The following is a 21,296-nucleotide window of genomic DNA, read 5'->3' as shown; positions in this document are numbered from 1 at the left end:
CCAATCAGTTGTTCCAAACAGGGTTTTAACTGTTGCTTCTTGACCTGCATACAAGTTTCTCAGGAGACAGGTAAGATGGTCTGGTATTCCTATCTCTTTAAGAGATTTAAGTCAACTGTACCCTAATATAAAATTATTAAAAAAAACAACAAAAACGAATTTCTTACTTCAATATGAATAAATTGCATAAGGTATAAGTTATGTTGGTTTTTTAAGAAAATAAATCAAATGCCTATGTCTAAATATAATTTTATAAATATATGTGACTTTTCAAATATAATGCCTCTAATTAATTCTTAGTGGTAACATAATCAAAGAACATATATTTTGTAATTAGATGGTCTGGGAAATAATCTATACAATGCAACTAAAACTGGAATAGAATACTGATTTGGTAAGGAAAAAAATGTTCAAGTGTTTTAATCCCTCTGCTAGTCATTATTGCCTTCAAATTACTAGAGTTAGAGGAAGCCCCCGATAGTTGCTCCCTGCAAACTTAATGCTTCTCCAGCAGCTTATGCACATATATTAGATGGTAAGTATTTCACTAAGGGCATAGTTTTCTTGGCAGGCTCCAATCAAGTGGTTCCTGCTTTAATAGTTTGTCTAAAAGACACAGTATGAGAAACCTCATCCTTGTACAGGAATTTTTCTGTCTTGTTTACATAGGTATCACAGAGCAATGGGCTTGATACAAATTGTTTCAGTTGGAAAAGGCTCTGCCAAACAAAACAGACAGGCAGCTGTTTGCATAGTGCATAAAAGTTTTTTTTGTTAAATATGGCTGCACCTGTGTAAACACAAACTTTATTTCCAAGAAGTACCCCTGCAGCTGCAAAGCCTTTCTGACTAACCAGAACAGCTATTTTTATTGTACTATGTAATGTATGTAATAGGTTTTGGTCAGTTGTCAATCTCATAAAAGCATATAAGAAGGTTGATTTATTTTAATATAGGCTGTTATTGTATTTTTCCCAAAACCTAAATATGAGGTTGACTTTATTTCCTACTTAGGCTTCATTTCGACTTATTACAAAATTTGAAATTAATCAGGGAACAATGGTCCAGTCATGCAAAATACATCAGAAAGAGCTGTTTTCTTTATTCATTCATTCTACATTCACTTGTATCTTCTTTCATTTTCCCCAAAGTATAGTCAAGAAATACAGTAATCTCATACATGAGTTGTAGATGCAGACCTTTCTCTTTAAAAAAATGTTTAATATTATTGATGGAGATCACTTTAATTATGGGGCTTCTCTGGTGGCTCAGTGGAAAAGAATCCACCTGCCAATGCAGGAGACGCAAGTTCAATCCTTGGGTCAGGAAGATCCCCTGGAGAAGGAAATGGCAACCCACTCCAGTATTCTTGCCTGGGAAATGCCATGGAGAGGAGCCTGGGGGTCGCAAAAGAGTCTGACACAACTTAGTGTCTAAAAAACAACCATGGGCTTGTGTGCTAAGTCGCTTCAGTCGTGTTTGACTCTCTGTGATCTTATGGACTGTATAGGCCATCAGGCTCCTTTGTCCATGGAATTTTCCAGGCAAGAATACTGGAGCAGGTTGCCATTTCCTACTCCAACTGATCTTCCCAACCCAGGAATCGAGCTTGTGTCTCTTACGTCTCCGGAACTGGTAGGTGGGTTCTTTACCACTAGAACCGCCTGGGAAGCCCCAAACAACAACAATAAACCTTAATTACATAACAGAATTATAATCATGATCTGTCCCAGCACCAAAGAGGACATTCTTTCCCCCACTGCTGAAGGACTCCCCAGACCTCTCTAAAATGTCACTCATATGCAATGATTAGGCATCAACGCTAAATTATATCAAAACATTAAGAAATAACTAGTTTTAAGACCCACTGTATGTACTTATGAAAACCAGGTTAAGCATTATGTTCTCTATGTGTAAATAATTTCATCCTTTATATACTTTTAAATTTCCCATAATCACATTTAGAGCAATTGAAACTTAATCTCCTGGGTCTTTTATTTTTTAAAAAATATATCAAGGAAAAAAACATTTTTTAAACATATTTACAATAAATTTTTGATATGGAAAGATTCAAAACATTTATTTCAGGACTACAAACCTTCTGCAGGAAGTACCTCCTCTGCCCAAGAGCTCAGGGCAGACACATGGCCCTGTCGACATGCAAGGAGATTCCCAACCTGCTTCTTGGAAAATAAACTGCTTTTTCCTCCCATGGAGTAGGATGTGTATTTATGCTTACAGCAATTTCATTAAGACCTCAGAAAGTAACTGTAAATCAGTGGTTCTCAAAGTGTGGTCCAGGTACACTTGGGGAGTCTGCAAGATCAGAACAATGTTCACAATAATACAAAGATATTATTGATTTTTGCCTTTTTTCACTCATTTTTTCATGAGGCTATCGTGAAGTTTTTGTAAAGGGTACATGATGTGCTATGACATTTGAAAATATAACATGTTAATATTTGGAAGTTGGTGAACTAATATTTTTCAAATTATCAATGCAGGGTGTTATAAAATCATCTATGAGTTTAAAAAATCTTTCAAAGCACTAGAGATACTGAAGAGTTTTAATTTAATAGGTACAAAAAATCCATAGCACCCAGTGATAGGGTTTCATATTCCATATTAAAAATAACTTTAAGAAATCGCCATTTGCTGAGTTTCAGTACCGTCTGAAAGAAACGTCCATAATTTTCTGAAAATACTATTTTCTGAAGGAACTATTCAAATGCTTCTCCCTTCTCTAAAATTTATATGAGGTAGGGTTTTCTTCACATGCTTCAACTACATAGCATAGCTCAACACTTGGAATGCAGAGATATAAGAATCCAGTTGTCTTCTATTAAGTCAGATATTGAAAGAAATAAAAAAATAAAAATAATCTTTAAACATGGCATTCTTCACAAATCTTTTTGTTGTTTCTTGATTAAGAAAATATAGCCATTTTAACATATTCTGGACTTTTATCATTCTTCTGAAATAAATTAATAAGTAAAATATTTTAAGAAGAAAAATCTCACTGGTGTCCACAATAATTTTTCAAGAGTGCAAAGAATGATTGAGATGAAAAGATTTTGAGGATTGCTGCTATGGATCATACTTTTATACTCCAAAGAGATATGAAATGAATGCATGAAAAGAGAATACTCAGATAACTTTTTAAAAATGAAATGTAAGTACAGAACCAGTGCACACATGCTAAAGACTGAGTTGTGAAGTATGGTCTCATTTTCATTCCCACAGCCCTTCTCCATCTACTACAGGGTTGTCTCTTACAAAATTGTATAAGAATATGGTCATTATTATATCCATGACTTTATTACTCCTGTGGATGCCTATTTATTCAGGGAACATACTAAGTTTGAAGTTTCATACCACTTCATCTCATACTGCTATAGATAAGGCTTGACTGAGCAATCATAACAGTCAGCTATCTCTATGATATAAACACAAATGTGTCTCATTATTACCCCCCCAAGTCACAGAGAATATCTCATTCAAATCAATTCCTCCTTATCTTAGCATTTAATTTGGTCCAACATTCATGAATCCAAGCACTATATTAAGGTCAGGGACTACATTGTGAATTATTCACCCAAGGATGGAGAGACATTTCCTCCTTGCCGTAAAAACTTAGATGGTCTTTACTGAAACAAAGATGTTTTAATAGATCCAGAAGTTATTATTAAAATTTTAATGTGTTTTATGTATTTACCTATATATTTCTTTGTAAGCACAGTTAATAACCTTGTTCTCTGGTACAGAGTTCAACAAGTAGACCCCTGAGAGGACAGTGCGTGGTCATCTATAAATGATTATTAGTGGAAGTATGCTCTTGACTCCTATGGATGGGAAGATCATGGCTGGCTCTGAAGGATGCATTCTCTGATTTTCTTGGCTTCACTTGTACACTCTAAAATCATGTTTCCCAGTAGGGAAGCTGTCTCAGCCTGTGTAGGGGTCAATAAAAACCTTTCTGTGATGAGAGCATACTCCATATGTTTAAGTGTTATACCCAACATCTTGCCTTGTGATGCTCACATTATTTCCTACGTTAGTCTTTTCCATGTTGATTACAATTTACTAGTTATTTAGACCTAGTAGTTTTTCATGTTTTAGAAGTACACGTGTGTAATAAATAAATATTCACCTGTGTGGAAGCATGCTAGCACTTATTTTCAGGGCTGTATATCGTCAAAAATATTTTGACATCACTGATTATATTTACCGATTTTCCTTAAATCTACATCTCATGTTTTCTTGGAATCCTCACACAAGCTTCATTTTCCTTCTTCCCACAAATTTGAAACCTTTAATTAGGTAGATGAACACACTGAACACCTTAAGCACCTAACTTTTCTAGTTGTATTTTATTCAATCCTTTAAATACTTTTATTCATTTCTTATATTCAAAATAGATGATACATAATTGACATTAGAGGTGATTGGAAATCTAATTTCAAAACAGTTAAGTAAGGTACTGATCAGAAATGCTGAATTTCTTATAACACTTAAAGCTACTTCTTTGTCACCATTGGTAATTTACTCCTATGACTACACGTTCTTTGGCAATTACATAGAAATTACTTACCAGCACTCCCCACCTGACATAAATATTAGATAATTCATCACATAGGTAGTACCATTTTTTCTCACCTCTGATAATCTTTTTACCATGGACCAGAAATGCCCTAGCATTGGTGCTCTTCTGAAAGAGGTAGAAATCTCCAGTATCACTAGAATTACAAGTGTTTTTTTTGCTAAATATACTTATCAAATATAAAAGTGCATATCAAAACCCAGTCCTGATTTATTGCAAGTAAAATGGTACAGTGAAATGCAACCTCGAAGATGACCTAATGCCAACTTTGGTGTTTTGCTAACAGAGAAAATGTGCCCCTAACAGCTTAATGAACTTGCTAAAGTTTTCATAGCTACCTGGCAGTAAGGCTAGTATTTGAACCAACTCCCTCAATTCCTAATGCAAAATTCTTTCACTAAACCAGGCTGGAGAACAGAGAAATTTGAGAATAGCATGTAAAAATTACTTGGAAATATATATCATTTATAGTTAATTAACTTATTGTCTGAATTGCTCAGTTACATGATTTTTTATCTTTCCTCTATTGTTAGAGGGCTTCCTTGGTGGCTCAGTAGTAAAGAATCTGCCAGCAATAAAGGAGACCCAGGTTCAATCCCTGGGTTGGGAAGATCCCCTGGAGGAGCGCATAACCACCCACTCTAGCACTCTTGCCTAGCGAATCCCATGGACAGAGGAGCCTGACAAGCTGCAGTCCGTAGGGTTGCACAGTGTCAGACACGACTGAAGCAGCTAAGCAGCAGCAGCATGTTGTTAGAGGTTAGAAGGCTTCTGTTTATTTTACCTTGTAACATGGCCATATAAAACTCTATAATGTATACCCATGGCTGATTCAGATCGATTTATGGCAAAAACCATCACAATATTGTAAATGGTTATCCTCCAATTAAAATAAATAAATTTTAAAAAATTAAAAAACTAGATATAGGGAACAACAAAATATCCAATACAATACAATTCTAAGTAAAATCTTAAAAAAAAAACCCTCCATAACTAAATTAGGACCACATAACATTTTTGAATTTTTTTCAAAATTCAAAATGAATGAAACTTCGATATAGGGAACAACAAAATATCCAATACAATACAATTCTAAGTAAAATCTTAAAAAAAAACCCTCCATAACTAAATTAGGACCACATAACATTTTTGAATTTTTTTCAAAATTCAAAATGAATGAAACTTCTCCATTCTAAAATATATCCAGGATGTTTGCTATATTTTGGCTAGAAGTGAATCCTTCTGTTTATTATCAGGAAATTGGATAAAATTTGAGACTATAGATCTTTTCAGATTCACTGTCATTGGTCTCTCTACAGCCTAACGTAAAGCCTAGAAGGAAAGGACATTGGAGGGGAACAGAGTGGTGTCTGTCCTCCCCTCCAGAGGCTGTTTAGAAACATCCCCTGTTCTGAGAAAAGGATGTGGATTGATATTTATCAAATATCACATCTTCTAGGCTGGGCATTCTACAACGCCAGGCTCTATAATAGTATTAAGCACTAATAATGGTCTCATTGGGTAGCCTGCCTGTGGAATAGAATGGACTTTTAATGGGCTCACGCTTTTTTTTTTTTCCAGTAAATTTACTGGAAATTCAACTTATAGTAAACCAGGCTCGTTTCTTTTTATAGTTAAAAAAAAAAAATACAAAGGTGTGTCCCTAAGCTCACATTTCTGTAGGTTTAAATGAGTCTTTGTATCTGATTTTTATTGCACTGTGAACGTTATAGCAATTTTGGTTTCGGTATATAAACTGGAGCCTGGTTTATGCATAAAATTATGTAGCTCAGTTTCCAAATACATTGCCCACCCAAGCATGATAATTAATTTTTTATTGAACAAAGCCCTAAATTATAGAGCATTAGTTGATTATGTGTAACCCAATGATGTTAGATGTCCAAGGGCAATTATAATAAAATATTAAAGCAACTTTATATCAAGAAAAAGATAAAAATATAAAGCCACATACTCCTGATTCCGTTACTTCAGCTTTTTGCACATTAAAAATGTATTTAAGAGTTGCCAATTCAGTTGCTTCAGATATGAAGTTACTTTCATTTTGAGAAACTCTAAGATCGCTGAAGTGCATTTGAAATCTTCGGAGGCCCCAAAAGTTGCTGCCACTAAGCCTCATCTAAGCCCAGACAAGCTCACGATCCTTTCTTCAATAATAAATTGAGACTCCTTAGTAGAAAATGTGCCACCGTGTAGCACTCAGACATAAACTATGTTGCAGACATCCCTCTTGAAAAAGGATAGAAATAAGTCGCTTAATAAAGTCTAAATCATTCCTTAGGTTAGCTAATAGAAGCACCCGTGGTTATAAAATTAATCAGTCCCTGCTATTACGGCAAATTGGTGAAGATTATATTGACACGTCTTCGTCTGCATGTCTCATCAGAGGTGTCCGTGCCATTTAGCTACGAAACCCTGGAGGCTTTCCTCCGCACAGAATCCTATAACACTTCAATTAAGGGACACCAAGCTGCCAACCAGACAGCGGCGCATTTATTTCTTGATGACTCTGTAAGTTGTGCCACAGGCCTATCATTAAGAGAATATTTTTCACAGCAGGTTGCAAAGATCCTTGTGCCATTAAAAGGAATTGAAAAAGCATCAATTTGTTGTTTCCACCTAACACAGATATTTTTCATTGCTGGAACAGCCATTAAAAACAATCTGTTTTATTGCATTCTGAAAAGATCACATGAAGTGCCCATAATGATTGATTTTAAGGATGACATTAGGATTAAAACCACTGTGAGAATGTAGTATTTGAAATAAATATTTAGGAAAACAAAGTCTCAAAAATGTGAGACTTTTCTTTCTCGTACCAAATTGGTAGTAGAAACGTATTGATACCTTGGATCGGAATTTGAAAATGCTGCAAAGGAAGGCCTTTGAAGAGATGATGAGGAAGAAAATCTCTGGAGGGGGAAGTTTCAGAAGAATGACATGCCTTAAAAATTTAAGTGGAGTTTCTTTGAAAATCAGTGAATAAGAACGGAATGTTCGAAAGCACAGTAGATCAAATACTGCTTCAGGGCAGCTGTTCGGGGATTTTTGTTTGGAGAGGAAGTTTAATGTCACTTCTACACTGTAGAATATTGACTTAAAACACTATTTTTCAGTTACCAAAGTGGAAGGAAACACCCGATTCTGGTTACTTATTTATATTAGAGCAGCCCCTGACTATGCATGCCTACCTGAGGTTTCAGTTTGATATAGTGACTTGTTTCAAAACTTATTTTCTCAGTACTCGAATTCATTACTACTTGACACCAGCAATAACTTAATAAAGGGAAAATTTCTGTAAAGGAATTTCCTTAATGTTACTACTTAGAAGATTTTAGATGTCTTTCATAAGTTGTTTTTTGGCAAAACCTTCAAAAAAAATTTTTTAATTATGCATACTGTAAGGATTATAACAGTATGCTGAACTCATCTTCTAAAGAACAACAAGAACAAAACAACCTCATGAAGAAGGGCTTTATTCGGTCTTTCTGTTTTAAAATGCCGATCAGCTCTGGTGTTAGTAAAGTTAGGGTGCCCTATGTTAAAACTGACCTTGTTGAAACCCACCAGGACCTCAGCGCTCAACCAAGGTAGTAGCGATCGTAGTGGACAGTGTGGTGTGCGGTCAGATCCCCCACATTAGGCCTGAGATACCTGTTCTTCCTGACATCAGCCAAATCCCTTTCTGGGGATTGCCTTGAGCAGAAGATAGCTGCTAAGTCCGAGATTACTGCTCCTGCGCCGGGACAGCTCCCCATTCAAAGACTGGTCCCCAGAGGAGGGGATGTGAAGATCTTGTCCTTCTGTTGCAACCCCAGGCAATTCTAGACCACGTAAGCTCAGAGCTCCCTGTGTAGGACTGGCAGAAGCCCTTGTTGTGAGAGCATCACCGTCGAAATCTCTCCACCCAGCCTTACCTCCCTCCCTGCATCATGGATGTTGACCACAGGGATGCTCCCCAACCAACTTCCTCTATGCAAATCCAATCCAGAAGAATCAGCTTGAGACAACAGTGCCACATGTTTAACATGCAACATTTCGTTAGTCTGAATAGGAGCAAAAAATAGAAAATTTTTGGAGGTATGGGGGAACCTCTTTAAAAACAAACAACATTTGATACATTTGGAATATCTGAGACACTTCTGAATGTCGCATTGCTTTTGTTTTATGCTTGTCTGCGTATATCTCTTGAATTCTCTCTCTCCCGGACCTCACTGACACCACCTTTACAATCTCTCCTGGCCTCCAGTTTTCCCCAAGTTCAATTCATTCATTTCTCCACGGCTGACAGAAGCTTCTTTGAAAAACTCAGATCTGACGTAACTTTGCAGTTTAAAGTTTTCTGATGCTTACGCATTGTTATAGGGTAAAATTAAGGGTTTTATTCTTTAAAACCCTCATCCCTGCATTTCTGTCACTTCGCTACCTGTAACATCCCTCCTCTGGTGACTAACCTTAGAGTTCTCAGTATGACACTAGCACTTATTTACAGATTTTTTGAAAGTTTCACTGTTTCCAACGTATAGCATGTCTTTCTGTAATTTAATGTGTGCCATATAACCTGGTGATCAGTCACACTTTTCTCTGTCTCCTTAGTTTAATAAACTTCTGTTGATCCTGAAAAAGACTCCTCGAATCTTCATTTCCTATTCAATTGTTCCCTGATTCTCCCATCAAAATAAAAGCTCTGTACTTTTCAGCTCTATTTGAAATTCTTCCATCACAAAACTTATGTTTATTAGAATTGGTTATGTGTGCATTTTGGGTACCCCCCTAAACACTGAATTTTTCAAGGGCTTGCCATTTAATTTGTACTCTGGTGCTCAACTATGCCCATATTAAGTACTTAAATAAATAAATGAGGATGTCTTGCCTTTGATTCTCTGCAAAGTAGAGCCTAAAGCAAGAACTTGGGCGTAGTTGAAGTGAGCCTAAGAAGCAAGAGTGAGCAGAGGTAGGACTGTAACAAGGAAGGAGGGAAATTCAGTAACGCTTTGACAGGTTGTGGAGTTGGTCACCACTGTGAGTAGTGGGTCAGACACTCTGGAAACCTTCTTAGGCTAATGTGGCAAACAACCTCCAAACCATCCCTATGAAAGACAGGAAGACTGGGGGCATTTATCCACTCACTCTGTCATGAGTTGGTTGCAAGTTCCACAATATTAACTTTCCCACACTTCCAGAATGTACCTACAGGGGGGATCACTGAGCTCATGTTCTGAATTAGTAGTTTTGAGGGATCGGCACTGGTTCTTAATTTAAAATGGTAAATATAACCAAATATATTTTCAATGCAACTAAAAATAAACCAAAGCTTATATTTAAGACATGAATGTTATTCCCTTCAATGGAGTTTTCCTTAGTTTTACCAGCCTCTTTTTGTTATCTTCTTCATTATCTCTTCTGTGAATAATGGAATGTGTATGACCTTGGCACCCTTTTTATTTAGCATACATGCAAAGTACATCATGCAAAATGCCCAAAACATGGGCTGGGTGACTCACAAGCTGGAATCAAGATTGCTGAGAGAAATATCAGCAACTTCAGATAAGCAGATGATACTACTCTAAAGGCAGAAAGTGAAGAGGAACTAAAGAGCCTCGTGATGAGGGTGAAAGAGGAGAGTGAAAAAGCTGGCTTAAAACTGAACATTCAAAAAACTAAGATCATGGCCTCTAGTTCCATCACTTCATGGCAAATAGATGAGGAAAAAGTGGGAACAGTGACAGATTTTCTTTTCTTGAGCTCCAAAATCACTGTGGATGGTGACACAGCCGTGAAATTAAGAGACACTTGCTCCTTGGAAGAAAAGCTATGACCAACCTAGACAGTGTATTAAAAAGTAGAGAAATACTTTGCCGGCAAAGGTCTATAATCAAAGCTACGGTTTTTCCAGTAGTCATGTATGTAGGGGAGAAGTGGACCATAAAGAATGAAGGCCAAGCACCAGAGAATTGATGCTTTCAAATTGTGATGCTGGAGAAGGCTCTTGAGAGTCCCTTGGACAGCAAGGAGATCAAACCAGTCAGTGCTAAAGGAAATAAACCCTGAATATTCATTGGAAGGACTGATGCTGCAGCTCCAATACTTTGGCCACCTGATGTGAAGAGTTGACTCACTGGAAAAGATCCTCATGCTGGGAAACATTGAGGACAGGAGGAGAAGGGGACGCCAGAGGATGAGATGGTTGGATGGCATCACTGACTCAATGGCCATGAGTTTGAACAAACTCCGGGAGATGGTGAAAGACAGGGAAGCCTGGTGTGCTGGTCATGAGGTCAGAAAGAGTTGGACATGACTTAGTTACTGAACAACAAGGAACCTTGACAGTTTAAACACTCTAAGCCTCAGTTTTCTCATAGGTAATGAGAGGATAAGAATCTGTTTCACAGAATCACTTTCCGCCTATCCATTAATTCATTTATTAATTAAACAAATTTCTACTGAACAACTACTGTGTGCCAGTCACCACTGTATTTAGGGCTTTGGAAATAATGGAGAGCAACAGCAAAACAAAATAAAAAGAAAACAAAAATTCAAACTAACAAAAATTATTTCCCAGTCCTTGTCATAATGGATCTGATGAAGGAGAGACACTGAACAAAAAACCACACAAGCAAATGCAATATAAAATTTTTTATCCATGCCATAAGGGAAACATACAGTTTCCACAAGGGTGTATAATAAGAGTACATCGTTTAGACTGGTGTTTACTCAGTGGCTCCATGGACTAGCCATGACATTGGCTGTCAAAGTATGACCTGCCTGACGAATGCTGGGGAGTTGGTGACATGAAGTGTTGGGTGGCGTGGGGAGAACACCATAAGCGAAGGCTATGAGGTGGAGGGGAAAGCATGACATAAGCTTAATAATAAGGTGAGGTTGCTCACAACAAAGTGAAAGGGGAGGAGATGGTGCGAAATAAGGCTAGAGAGGTAACCAGGGACAAGACCCTGGAAGCCATCCCGAGTGCGATGCCATCAGAGGCCTTCGAAAGTTTTTATGCTGAAGAGGTGTGTGATGTGAAATCCTCATGGAAGACTGCACTGTTATATATATATTTAGTGAGTGCTGGAAGGCAGGAGGTGTGACACTTAGCACCACTGTTCTATTGAAAGATACTGATGTCGTAAAGCAACCCACATGCCGAGTTTATTTAGAAAAACATGGATTTGAATTTGATTACATTTCTCTTTTCTTCTTTTCTCCCATTTTTCGTTCTTCTTTTTTTCCCTTAATTTTTCTCTATATGCTAATAACTTACTTTTAGCATCTCTCAGAAGAACTTCATTAAGAGAACAAAGTTATGCTATTCATAACCAATGGCCCATCGCATGTTCTCTGTCATTCCTGGGTGATTTGTGCTGCTGAAAAGGCAAAAGGGGATACTGAGCCATTCTGCTCAGGATTTACGGGACAAGGAGAAGGAATCATGGTCTTCGTGGTGTTGTTAGAAGTGAAGGAGCAGAGGTTAGGAATCATTTGGCAGATGAAATTATGTGTGAAGAGAGGTCAAGGGTGTTGGGTAAACTAGAGAGGTGAATTGGAGATGGGAGTAACAGTGATTTATGGAAGAGATTTCTGGATATCAGAGCAGCAGACAAGGAACTAACATATTCATTTCTAAAGAAGCCTGACACAATACTTTTATGATAGAAAAAAGGAAAATACTAAGAAATTCAGATTACAAGTATGATGATAATTTTGATATCTTCAACTTGGAACATATGCATATACAATATGAATTTTAATTCTTTTTTGAGTTCTAATTCTTACAGAGAATTGTAATGATGGTGAATTAAAAATATTTTGAAAACTCCCAAACAAACAACAACAACAAAGGAAAAAAAAAACACAAAAAAGTGCTGAGATAAATAGCACAAATCAAGGAAATTCCCAGGCAAAATGTGTACAGGAATAACCATCCTGATTCTTTATGGAAAAATCAAAAAACATTTTTCCTTATAGCTAGTAAATCTGAGTTTATTAATAATGATGATACCACTATGCATTTTGCTTCAGTTTTCTTGAGGCACACTGTTACACCGATCTGCCATATGTGTTCTGATGATTTTGACATAAGTACATCGGTACCATTACCATAATCTAAGTAACACAGAGTTTCATTAGGGCTTGAAGTTTACTTGTGCCCCTTTTATAATCCTTTTCTCCCTCTGCCCCCATCTCCAAGCAAGCAGTATTTTCTATCACTGTACATTCATTTACTTTTCCTAGAATTTAATATGAATGGAGTCATGTAGTATAATTCTGGTTCTTCTATCCAACATAATTATCTCGAGATTCATCATGTATCATCAGCTAATTTTATTTTATTGCTTAGCGGTAGTAGTAATACATTGTATGAATAGACTGCTCTCGGGGGGCCTCAGCCTGCAATGGTTTGGAGTGGATTTTGGGTTCCCAGCCAGAGACTGAAGCCCGGTTGCTATCTGGTGCTTTCACTGTGGCAATCCAGTCTTGGTCTCTGGCTGGGAACCCAAGCCCCGCTCCAAGCCATTGCAGGCTGAGGCCACCCAAGATATCTGGCGCTGAAACCCAAAAATTCAGAAAGTCAAGGTAAAACCCTGGCCTCGCCCAGCAGTGGCTTGAGGCACCTAGGGACTTTCCCTCCTGCCTTTTTTCTCTTCATCTCCTCTTTACTTTCTTTTCAAGATCCGCAGGGCATAATGTCTGTCTGCTCCCAGCATTATGGCTCCCCACAACACTGGGGGTGGTGGGGGAGTTTCCCAGGCCATGCAGGTTAAAATAATGCTGGGGTGAGAGCTGACACTGTCCTCTGGAACACGGTGGGAATGTGATTCCCAGTTGTGCGGGAGCCCACGGCGTCTGCCCCTCTCTTGCTCTCGCTCTCTCCCTCTCTCTGCTCCGTACGGAACCCGCCACCATGGTTCCTTTCCTACCTCACTGGCACAACAAGGCCTCTTTCTTCTAATTTCCCCGCCCTTCTGAGTAATGGCTTCCTAGGCATCGCTCCTAAACCACGTCCCCACCACTGCCAAACTCGGGGCTGCTGTCAGACAAAATAGTCAGATGATTCCCAATTCTACCTTAGCTGCCAGGAAGATACGGCAAAGGAGTTTGGGTTCTTCTGCTGTCTAGTCTCTCACCTCAATCGAAGCCCAGAAATCTACTATGAGAATGCCTCCGCCTCCAGACCCTCAGGCCTTGAAGACGGTTCCATCTTCCATTGTACCCAACTCCAATTTCTCCAAGGGTTCCTCTCCAATTTCTCTAAGGGTTCCTGTTTGCATCTATGGGACCCCCTTCACTCTAGCCTTGGCAGCCTCCACGCTGCTATGGACAGTCTATTTGGCTGGCCACTACCCAGAAGCCCAAATTATAAACTTTGTAGGTGCTCAGTCTCGAGGAATTCCCCAGCATAGAAAGATGTATCATAGGGCCTAAGCCCTATAGACAAGGGGTCCCGCCTCAGGAAAGTCCTGGCAACCTGTCTGCATTGGTTCAGAAGCCCTTCTCCAGCCATTCCAGGCTGGGTATCTTGTGTAAGGTCACAAGGAGGACCAGAGACGTCTGGCCAGAAATCAATGGTAGGGTAGAGGACACTTGAAACCCCATATCAAATTCAAAGGGAATTTGGCAGATGCCCTGAACCCCTTTGGGTTAAAGCCTCCTGGTAAATGTTTCCAGGACACCAGGTTTCATTCTAGGAGTGCTCTCTTATCCTTGGCTGCAGGCTACTCAGCATGGGAGAATCCTCTTCCAAGCCACAAGAAACATCTATCTTTAAGAAGTGAAAATTCATTAAAATTGAAGGACTTAAAAACGGAGACCTACTGCAGCAATGCCTGGCCTTTGTATACAAAGCTGGGGAACGGAGAAAAATGGCTTGAAAACATGTCTGTAAAGTATAACACCATTCTGCAATCGGATCTTTATTGCTGCAGAATGGAAAAGTGGAGTGAGATTCCCTAGGTTCAGGGTTTCACGGTCCTTTACCGAAATCCTGCTCTACACAACTCTAGTAATTTAAAACCTGGAGAACGAGAAGTCTCTTCTGACATTCAGGAGATCCTAAGATCTCTTGTCTCTCAAGGGGGGGATACCGAGCTCCCCCTGCTCCTGACTGTATTCCTGCTTCCCCCAAGCCATCTACGTCTTCTGAGCCACCTTCTCCTCCTGAGTCACCTACTTCTCCTGAGTCACCTGTTTCTCCCAGTCCCTTTGATCAGTCCCAAACTCCTCCTCTTTATTCCCCTGCATGCCACTCGTTACCCAAAGAAACAGAGACTAGTCCTTCTGGGGTAACTCGCAGTGGAGTTTCCTGTCACTCAGGACCGGAGAAATGATATCATCTTAGGGAAGCGGCGAATGGTGAAGGGGCAGAGTACGCATGCCCTTCTCTTTAACCATCTACGCCCAAAGCGAACAGAAATTGGGTCCACTTTCTGAAGACCCTAGTAAGTTTCTTGAAGGGTTCCATGCCCCACTCTCTGGCCTATGATTTAACTTGGAAGGATAATTAAGTAGTTAACTATCTAAAGTTAAATCTGTGATTTAACTTGGAAGGATAATTAAGTAGTGCTAGCTACCTGCTATATTCCTGAGAAAAACAGAGAATCTGGACAGCAGCGTATGGGTATGCTGACCAGCTTGCCGGAGATAACCCGAACATTACGCTACGGGTGGAGATGCCGTCCCAAATCAGGAACTCTCTTGGAATTATAATTTCTGGGAGGGAACAGAAACCGGGAAACATATGATTCAGCATGTATTTTAAGGGATGAGAAAGTATATCAAAAAGTCTGGTTAAAGGAGGGATCCAGGAAGAAAAGGAAAATCTAGCCTCCTTTCACGGGTGGCTTGTGGAGGCGTTTAGGAAATATACCAATATAGATCCCGCCACGTCTGAAGGTCAGTCCCTGCTGGCGCAGCACCTTAGTAGACACTCTGCCCCTGATATTAGGCGGAAACTCCAAAAGTTACAATTTGGCTCACAAATGCCCAACCCCCAGCTCCTAGATGTGGCCACTGGGGTATTAAATGTGCTGTACTGTGCTTAGTTGTTCAGTCATGTCTGACTCTTTGTGACCCCATGGACTGTAGCCTGTCAGGCTCTCTGTCCATGGAGATTCTCCAGCCAAGAATACTGGAGTGGGTTGCCATGCCCTCCTCCAGGGGATCTTCCCAACCCAGGGATTGAACCCAGGTCTCCTGCATTGCACACAGATTCTTTACCATCTGAGCCACAAGGGAAGCTCCTAAATACTGGGGTGGGTTGCCATGCCCTCCTCCAGGGAAACTTCCTGACCCAGGAATTGAACCGGGACCTCCTGCATTGCAGGCAGATTCTTTACCAGCTGAGCTACAGAGAAGGGCATAAAATAATTGAGACCAAACTCAGGAGGAAGAGAGAACTCAATGTGAGAAAAGACAGGCCAGGGCTAATGCGCAACTGATAGCCGTTGCTGTCAGCTATGCGTTGGGTCCGAGAAAGTCTAACTGTCCATCTGGAGGTAAAACCAACAAGGGGGAGTGCTACAAATGCAAGTTAACTGGCCACTGGGCCTGAGATTGCCATAAAGAGCCCCCCTGGGCCATGTCCAGCCTGCAAAGAAACAGGTCATTAGAAGAGGGATTGGCCCAGTTCCGAAGGGAAGAGGGGGCTCCTGCTTCCAAGATCTCATCTGCTGGATGACTGAGGCAGACTGAGGATTCTTGTGGTTCCCACCCAAAGAGACATCTATCTCAATCGAGGAGCCCTGGGTAGTCCTTGACGTGGCAGGTAAGAAAATTGCTTTCTTAATTGACATGGGAGCCACTTCCTCTGTCTGAATTTCTTATGCTGGACCTCTCTCCTCCAAAACCTGTTCTGTGAACGGTGCTGATGCAAAGCCTTGCACCCAGTATTTCACCGGGCCTCTCACTTGCTAATCTGAGCAGTGGTTGGTTTCTCACATGGCTTCTAGTTGTACCTCAGTGTCCCATCCCTCTCCTTGGGTGTATGTTAGCCCCTCAGTTGTGTCTGACTCTTTGCAACTCCACGAACTGTAGCCCTCCATGCTCCTCTGGCCATGGGATTCTCCAGGCAAAAGTACTGGAGTGGGTTGCCATTTCCTTCTCCAGGGGATCTTCCCAAATCAGGGACAGAACCCGGGTCACCCGCAAATAGTGGATAGTTGGCCATTTTTTAAATAGGGGGGTATTTGAACAGTAACTTGGTGATGAGGGAGCGAATCTCTAGCTCCCTGGGAAATCCCTCTCCTTGGGAGGGATATTTTGAACTCTCTCGGGGCCATCCTCTGGTTAGGAAACCTCTGGGAGCCCCTTATTTCAACTCTGACTAAGACCAGCCAGAAGAGTAAGATTCTATTCCTGGTCATATTCTACAAGCAGTAGATCCTTTAGTTTGGAACAAAGGAATTTCTGGATGGGCCATAAACACCCAACCTGTAAGAATTGGCCTTAGGCCAGAAATCACCTATCCTAACAAGAGACTATCCTGTGAAGTTGGAACAGGAGAAGGGTTTACAACTCATTGTGGATAAATCCCTAAGTCATGGCCACTTGGTGCCCAGCCAGTCTCTGTGCAACACTCCTGTTCTGCCAGTTGTTAAGCCAAATGGGGAATACAAGGCCTTCAAGCAATAAATGATGTGGTAGCCCCTATACATCCCCTAGTGGCCAGTCCTTATAACACATTAACCCAAATCCCTGAGGATGCTACATGGTTTCCTGTGTCCATCTCAAGGACGCCTTCGTCTGCATCCCAGTTCATTCCTCTTCACAATACCTGTTTGTCTGCCTTGGAGTGGAATCATCCTGACTCAGGCCAAATGCAGCAATATACCTGGAGAAGGTTGTCTCAGGGGTTTCAGGATACCCCACACCTGTTTGCCCAGGCCCTAGGAAAGGAACTAAGGAAAATACACATAAAAGAAGGTGCTATTTCACAATATATAGATGATATTTTAACATGTAGACCCTCCGTGGCCTCAGATCAAAATATGACTGAAGTCCTTAATTTCCCTGGGGCTTGTAGTTACAGAGTCTCGCAGAAAAAGGCAAAAATCTCAAAGCAACAAGTATCTAGGATATATTATAAACCCTGGAAGTAGACAGTTATCTTGGGACAGAAAACTAGCTGTATTAGGCCTAAGCACTCCAAAGACAAAGAAAGATTTCCATACCTTTTTGGGCATGGCAGGATTTTGTAGAATTTGGATTCCAGGATTTGGACATATGGCTAAGCCCCTTTATTAAGCCACTAAAGGCCCTGATAGAGAACCATTACTTTGGAATGGGGAATGTAGAAAGCTTTTAATGATTTCAAGCAGGCCCTCACTGGAGCCCCTGCTCTTGGTCTCCCCAACTTGAAAAGTCTGTTCCTCTTGCACATGGCTGAAAAGCAGGGGACAGCCTTGGGAGTCCTTATCCAGAAGCTAGAGGAAGTTCCTCAGCCTATAGGATATGTTTCCAAGCAAATAGACTCCATGGGCCAAGGTTGGCCCAGCTGCCTCTGGGCAGTAGCTCCCACAGCTTTATTGATGGAAGAATATGATAAGCTTACCTTCGGGGAGCCACTTGAAGTGGCCACACCTCTCATCAAATACAAGGGATTCTAGAGATAACAGGCCACCATTGGCTAACTGGAGGTCACCTGATAGCAAGACTACAGATTTCCATCAGTTTGCCTATTATTGGGCATTTGGGTTGATTCCAAGCTTTATCTCTTACCAATAAAGCCTCTGTGAACTTGATGTACAGTCTTAGTATAAACATGCTGCCATTGCTCTTGGGTGAACACAGGAATGGAATGGCTGGATAACATGGTAGATATGTAAGTGTTAGTCCCTCAGCCATGTCCAATTCTTTGTGACCCCATGGACTGTAGCCAATTGGGCTCCTCTGTCCATGGTATTTCCCAGGCAAGAATACCGAAGTAGGTTGCCATGCTCTTCTCCAGGGGATCTTCCCAACCCAGGGATCAAACCCAGTGTATATTCAACTTTAAGCAAACTTTCAGAATATTTCCCCAAATGATCGTACCATTTTACGTTCCCATCAATAGTTTAACAAAAATTGCAGAGGTTGGCATTACCTTAAACAAGCTTAGCAACAATGCTGAAAGGAAAGTTCAGCATTCCTTTCCCCATTATAGAAAAAGAAAGCTAAGTTCAGGAGTGTTAAATAAACCACTTGTGATCAGAGTAAGTGAATGGAAGACTCAGAATTCAAATCTGTACCTGACAGTGCCAGAATGTTTTTTTCAGAATGCCTGGGGGAAGTTTTGTTTTTGTTTTTAATAAACTAAGGACAAGCTCTTGCTTTAAATAAGTGTGGTTCTCATCCACTGAGTTGTTAGCTCCTGCTTGACTTGGATATTTTAGTTCAAGTGATGCCTCATTGGCCAGACAAGGTCAAGGTATAGCTTTATATGGTTGACTGGAATTCAAACTTGTGACCTGCCATCAGTTGGAGAAGAGATATATAAGACCCTCTGATAAACGAACAATCTTATTAATTTAAGAAGGCAGTTCCAATTCAAATGAAGTGCTACTTAAATCAGAAACCATAGCCATGCTTTCATTGGTTTAATGCCTTTTTTTTTTTAATGTTGATTTTGTTTCAAAGAACAAATGAAGATGCAAGGACTGGAAAGAAAAAAAAAAAAAGAAAGAAATAGAAAACCAGCTGGGAAACAAAGAAAAAAAGGACAAAGCACCTGGAGGAGATTAATGGACGGAAATACATTCTCTTTGTTTCCATTTTTAATAAGACAAATGCATTATGTAAAATTTTAAATGTGAGAACTGTACACAGATGTATGAAACACAACCTGCAAGAGGTTTTTGTGGTTTTTGATGCTACTGTTGGCAGTGTTTCTTCAACTACTGACGGGCACTTTGGTTTCTGTAATGGTTACTCTCAGCACGAGCCTCTGCAGTAACCCAATATGCAGGATAGACAATGATGAAGTCACTGCTTCTGCCTTGGGGACATAGCACTTTAGTACTGAGGTTAAAACAAACAGAAAACTCTAATTCTTTTCTCTTTCTGGAAGAATCGGGCGTGAGTGTGATCTGTATTTAGAAGGAGTTAGTGAGTGAAGGTCTAAAAACTCAACACCAGAATCATTATTTCTCAAAGACTTTCATTCCTTACCATCTGCTGTCATCAATGACAATAGTTTCTTAACTAAATTAGTAAATACAAATATAAGACACAGACTTAAATTTAGTTTTCAGACAAAAAAAATAATTTTGGAATGATAATGTCCTATCCAGTATTTGGGATACACTTATACTTAAAAAAAAATGGACTCCCCCAGTGGCGCTAGCGGTAAAGAACCTGCCTGCAAATGCAGGAGATGTAAGAGACCAGGGATTTGATCCCTGGATCAGGGAAATCCCCTGGAGGAGGGCATGGCAATCCACTCAGTATTATTGCCTAGAGAATCCCACTGATACAGGAGCCTGGTAGGCTATAATCCGTAGTATCACACAGAGTTGGACATGACTGAAGCGAATTAGCATGCATGCATTCTAAAATTATTTGTGCTTTTTTCCAAAATGTTAAATTAATAGATTGTCCTGTATTTTCACTTGGCAACTCTGTTGCCAACAGACTTCCCTCCTCTTTTACTCTGACGTCCCTCATTACAGTGTCAGGAAAATGGAATAGCAAAATGTATTGAAGAAGTGAAATATCTAAGTTAACAAGAGTCATTAAAGATGGAAACACTTCTGTGAATTCTTTCAATCATTCAAAAACAGTGAATTGTAGTGTTATCTATTCATATGACATAATATCAATACTTAGCATGATAATCTCAATAAATACCTGAAAAGTCATTTTGTGAAATTTAACACACTCATTCTTCATAAAGACATTGAAATAATACCAATGAAAGGTCAGTATTCAACATAATAAATAATCTAATATTTAATAACTAACATTTTTGACTTCTTTCTATGTGTCACGGCAGTAAGGGAGACACATAGAAAGTATTAAATTTTACCTTATTTAAAACCTTATCTCACAATTAAGGTGTTAAATATTATCTTATTTAATCCTCACAACAATGAGAAACAAAACCTTATGAGGCAGAAAAAATAATTATTATTCCCATAATCATTTTTCATGGGAAGACTCAAACAGAGATGTTAAGCAATTAGTCTCAAGGCACACAGCCATAATTTATGGAGACAGGCAGTCCAACCTCAGAGCCCGTACTCCATACACTATACTGCCAATCTTCATAGCAGCAGTAATAACTGTGCATTGTTTAGGAATAAGGCAAACAAAAGATATTCGGGACTCCCACTATTAAAAGCAGCTGAATGGCTAGATATATGTCTTGTATTTTTATTAAAAGGCAATGCTTGTAACATCTCAGTTCTTCCCAAATAAACATACGACTAGAATTCACTCAGATTTCAAATCATGTTTTTGAGGAAGTTGGCAAAATATTCTAAGATTAATCTGTAAGGGTGCATTAGAAAAAATATTTGAGGAAGTTGCCTGGTTGCCTAGTGGTTAGGGCTTAATTCTGGGCTTTCACTGTCGAGGCCCGAAGTTCAATCCCTGGTCAGAGTATCGAGATCCCACAGGCCCATAAGTGGCACAGAGTGGCCAAAAAAAAGAAAGAAAAAAATTGTTGAGTAAAGGGGAATAAGTTGAGAGAGTTTGATCTACA

Source organism: Giraffa tippelskirchi, chromosome 6, assembly GCF_054371585.1.
Source record: "Giraffa tippelskirchi isolate mGirTip1 chromosome 6, T2T-mGirTip1v1.2.pri, whole genome shotgun sequence".
NCBI classification, from domain to species: domain Eukaryota; kingdom Metazoa; phylum Chordata; class Mammalia; order Artiodactyla; family Giraffidae; genus Giraffa; species Giraffa tippelskirchi.
Note: the sequence above shows the minus strand (reverse complement) of the source record.